Raw genomic sequence first — 5000 nt, 5'->3', positions numbered from 1 at the left:
AAAATTCTGTGATGCTATTTTTGCATACCAACAAAAATAGCATCAACGTTCCAAGACATCATTGAAAATTAATAATATCGGTTACTTGATAAACTATAAAATAGTTGTATGGAATCTAGTTTAATTTTATGCATTCAATTATATATGAATATATATTTTTTTTAATTAAAAATTCTGTGATGCTATTTTTGCATACCAACAAAAATAGGATCAACGTTTCAAGTCATCAATAAAAATTAATAATATCGGTTACTTGGTAAATTATAAATTAGTTATATAGAATTTAGTTTAATTTTATGCATTCAATTATATATGAATATATATTTTTTACAATTAAAAATTCTGTGATGCTATTTTTGCATACCAACAAAAATAGCATCAACTTTTCAAGTCATCACTAAAAATTAATAATATCGGTTACCTGATAAATTATAAATTAGTTATATAGAATTTAGTTTAATTTTATGCATTCAATTATACATGAATATAATTTTTTTCAATTAAAAATTCTGTGATGCTATTTTTGCATACCAACAAAAATAGCATCAAGCAAAAATATCACTTATTTTTCTAATTTTCGACTTGTAGGACGATCAAGTATACTATTCTTTGGATTCTAAGATTTTTTTCAAGTGATTATTTTCAAAGTTGGGAAAAATGAAAAATTATTCTAAGTCCCCATTCGTAGTTCTTTTTGATTCGTATTGCTTCGGCGCAAAGTAGGTAGGGACACTTATGGATTTCTCAATTTTTGGATAGGGACAGCCGGATAGCCGTCATTCAGCATAAAAGCTATTGTTATATGCATAGTTTGATGTGAGGAATGGGAATTGATTGAAATTTTCACCCGCCAATTGCCGGCTGGCCTGATTTTAAGGTTTGAGAATCTTGACAACGATTTTGCATACCGACAAAAATAGCATCAAGCAAAAATATCACTTATTTTTCCAATTTTCGACTTGTAGGACGATCAAGTATACTATTCTTTGGATTCTAAGATTTTTTTCAAGTGATTATTTTCAAAGTTGGGAAAAATGAAAAATTATTCTAAGTCCCCATTCGTAGTTCTTTTTGATTCGTATTGCTTCGGCGCAAAGTAGGTAGGGACACTTATGGATTTCTCAATTTTTGGATAGGGACAGCCGGATAGCCGTCATTCAGCATAAAAGCTATTGTTATATGCATAGTTTGATGTATATCACACGTGAGTATTGAAATTTTCACCCGCCAATTGCCGGCTGGCCTGATTTTAAGGTTTGAGAATCTTGACAACGATTTTGCATACCGACAAAAATAGCATCAAGCAAAAATATCACTTATTTTTCCAATTTTCGACTTGTAGGACGATCAAGTATACTATTCTTTGGATTCTAAGATTTTTTTCAAGTGATTATTTTCAAAGTTGGGAAAAATGAAAAATTATTCTAAGTCCCCATTCGTAGTTCTTTTTGATTCGTATTGCTTCGGCGCAAAGTAGGTAGGGACACTTATGGATTTCTCAATTTTTGGATAGGGACAGCCGGATAGCCGTCATTCAGCATAAAAGCTATTGTTATATGCATAGTTTGATGTGAGGAATGGGAATTGATTGAAATTTTCACCCGCCAATTGCCGGCTGGCCTGATTTTAAGGTTTGAGAATCTTGACAACGATTTTGCATACCGACAAAAATAGCATCAAGCAAAAATATCACTTATTTTTCCAATTTTCGACTTGTAGGACGATCAAGTATACTATTCTTTGGATTCTAAGATTTTTTTCAAGTGATTATTTTCAAAGTTGGGAAAAATGAAAAATTATTCTAAGTCCCCATTCGTAGTTCTTTTTGATTCGTATTGCTTCGGCGCAAAGTAGGTAGGGACACTTATGGATTTCTCAATTTTTGGATAGGGACAGCCGGATAGCCGTCATTCAGCATAAAAGCTATTGTTATATGCATAGTTTGATGTGAGGAATGGGAATTGATTGAAATTTTCACCCGCCAATTGCCGGCTGGCCTGATTTTAAGGTTTGAGAATCTTGACAACGATTTTGCATACCGACAAAAATAGCATCAAGCAAAAATATCACTTATTTTTCCAATTTTCGACTTGTAGAACGATCAAGTATACTATTCTTTGGATTCTAAGATTTTTTTCAAGTGATTATTTTCAAAGTTGGGAAAAATGAAAAATTATTCTAAGTCCCCATTCGTAGTTCTTTTTGATTCGTATTGCTTCGGCGCAAAGTAGGTAGGGACACTTATGGATTTCTCAATTTTTGGATAGGGACAGCCGGATAGCCGTCATTCAGCATAAAAGCTATTGTTATATGCATAGTTTGATGTGAGGAATGGGAATTGATTGAAATTTTCACCCGCCAATTGCCGGCTGGCCTGATTTTAAGGTTTGAGAATCTTGACAACGATTTTGCATACCGACAAAAATAGCATCAAGCAAAAATATCACTTATTTTTCCAATTTTCGACTTGTAGGACGATCAAGTATACTATTCTTTGGATTCTAAGATTTTTTTCAAGTGATTATTTTCAAAGTTGGGAAAAATGAAAAATTATTCTAAGTCCCCATTCGTAGTTCTTTTTGATTCGTATTGCTTCGGCGCAAAGTAGGTAGGGACACTTATGGATTTCTCAATTTTTGGATAGGGACAGCCGGATAGCCGTCATTCAGCATAAAAGCTATTGTTATATGCATAGTTTGATGTGAGGAATGGGAATTGATTGAAATTTTCACCCGCCAATTGCCGGCTGGCCTGATTTTAAGGTTTGAGAATCTTGACAACGATTTTGCATACCGACAAAAATAGCATCAAGCAAAAATATCACTTATTTTTCCAATTTTCGACTTGTAGAACGATCAAGTATACTATTCTTTGGATTCTAAGATTTTTTTCAAGTGATTATTTTCAAAGTTGGGAAAAATGAAAAATTATTCTAAGTCCCCATTCGTAGTTCTTTTTGATTCGTATTGCTTCGGCGCAAAGTAGGTAGGGACACTTATGGCTTTCTCAATTTTTGGATAGGGACAGCCGGATAGCCGTCATTCAGCATAAAAGCTATTGTTATATGCATAGTTTGATGTGAGGAATGGGAATTGATTGAAATTTTCACCCGCCAATTGCCGGCTGGCCTGATTTTAAGGTTTGAGAATCTTGACAACGATTTTGCATACCGACAAAAATAGCATCAAGCAAAAATATCACTTATTTTTCCAATTTTCGACTTGTAGAACGATCAAGTATACTATTCTTTGGATTCTAAGATTTTTTTCAAGTGATTATTTTCAAAGTTGGGAAAAATGAAAAATTATTCTAAGTCCCCATTCGTAGTTCTTTTTGATTCGTATTGCTTCGGCGCAAAGTAGGTAGGGACACTTATGGATTTCTCAATTTTTGGATAGGGACAGCCGGATAGCCGTCATTCAGCATAAAAGCTATTGTTATATGCATAGTTTGATGTGAGGAATGGGAATTGATTGAAATTTTCACCCGCCAATTGCCGGCTGGCCTGATTTTAAGGTTTGAGAATCTTGACAACGATTTTGCATACCGACAAAAATAGCATCAAGCAAAAATATCACTTATTTTTCCAATTTTCGACTTGTAGGACGATCAAGTATACTATTCTTTGGATTCTAAGATTTTTTTCAAGTGATTATTTTCAAAGTTGGGAAAAATGAAAAATTATTCTAAGTCCCCATTCGTAGTTCTTTTTGATTCGTATTGCTTCGGCGCAAAGTAGGTAGGGACACTTATGGATTTCTCAATTTTTGGATAGGGACAGCCGGATAGCCGTCATTCAGCATAAAAGCTATTGTTATATGCATAGTTTGATGTGAGGAATGGGAATTGATTGAAATTTTCACCCGCCAATTGCCGGCTGGCCTGATTTTAAGGTTTGAGAATCTTGACAACGATTTTGCATACCGACAAAAATAGCATCAAGCAAAAATATCACTTATTTTTCCAATTTTCGACTTGTAGGACGATCAAGTATACTATTCTTTGGATTCTAAGATTTTTTTCAAGTGATTATTTTCAAAGTTGGGAAAAATGAAAAATTATTCTAAGTCCCCATTCGTAGTTCTTTTTGATTCGTATTGCTTCGGCGCAAAGTAGGTAGGGACACTTATGGATTTCTCACTTTTTGGATAGGGACAGCCGGATAGCCGTCATTCAGCATAAAAGCTATTGTTATATGCATAGTTTGATGTGAGGAATGGGAATTGATTGAAATTTTCACCCGCCAATTGCCGGCTGGCCTGATTTTAAGGTTTGAGAATCTTGACAACGATTTTGCATACCGACAAAAATAGCATCAAGCAAAAATATCACTTATTTTTCCAATTTTCGACTTGTAGAACGATCAAGTATACTATTCTTTGGATTCTAAGATTTTTTTCAAGTGATTATTTTCAAAGTTGGGAAAAATGAAAAATTATTCTAAGTCCCCATTCGTAGTTCTTTTTGATTCGTATTGCTTCGGCGCAAAGTAGGTAGGGACACTTATGGATTTCTCAATTTTTGGATAGGGACAGCCGGATAGCCGTCATTCAGCATAAAAGCTATTGTTATATGCATAGTTTGATGTGAGGAATGGGAATTGATTGAAATTTTCACCCGCCAATTGCCGGCTGGCCTGATTTTAAGGTTTGAGAATCTTGACAACGATTTTGCATACCGACAAAAATAGCATCAAGCAAAAATATCACTTATTTTTCCAATTTTCGACTTGTAGGACGATCAAGTATACTATTCTTTGGATTCTAAGATTTTTTTCAAGTGATTATTTTCAAAGTTGGGAAAAATGAAAAATTATTCTAAGTCCCCATTCGTAGTTCTTTTTGATTCGTATTGCTTCGGCGCAAAGTAGGTAGGGACACTTATGGATTTCTCAATTTTTGGATAGGGACAGCCGGATAGCCGTCATTCAGCATAAAAGCTATTGTTATATGCATAGTTTGATGTGAGGAATGGGAATTGATTGAAATTTTCACCCGCCA

The sequence above is a fragment of the Diachasmimorpha longicaudata genome, unplaced genomic scaffold (assembly GCF_034640455.1).
Source record: "Diachasmimorpha longicaudata isolate KC_UGA_2023 unplaced genomic scaffold, iyDiaLong2 ctg00000203.1, whole genome shotgun sequence".
In the NCBI taxonomy this organism is placed as follows: Eukaryota; Metazoa; Arthropoda; class Insecta; order Hymenoptera; family Braconidae; genus Diachasmimorpha; species Diachasmimorpha longicaudata.
Note: the sequence above shows the minus strand (reverse complement) of the source record.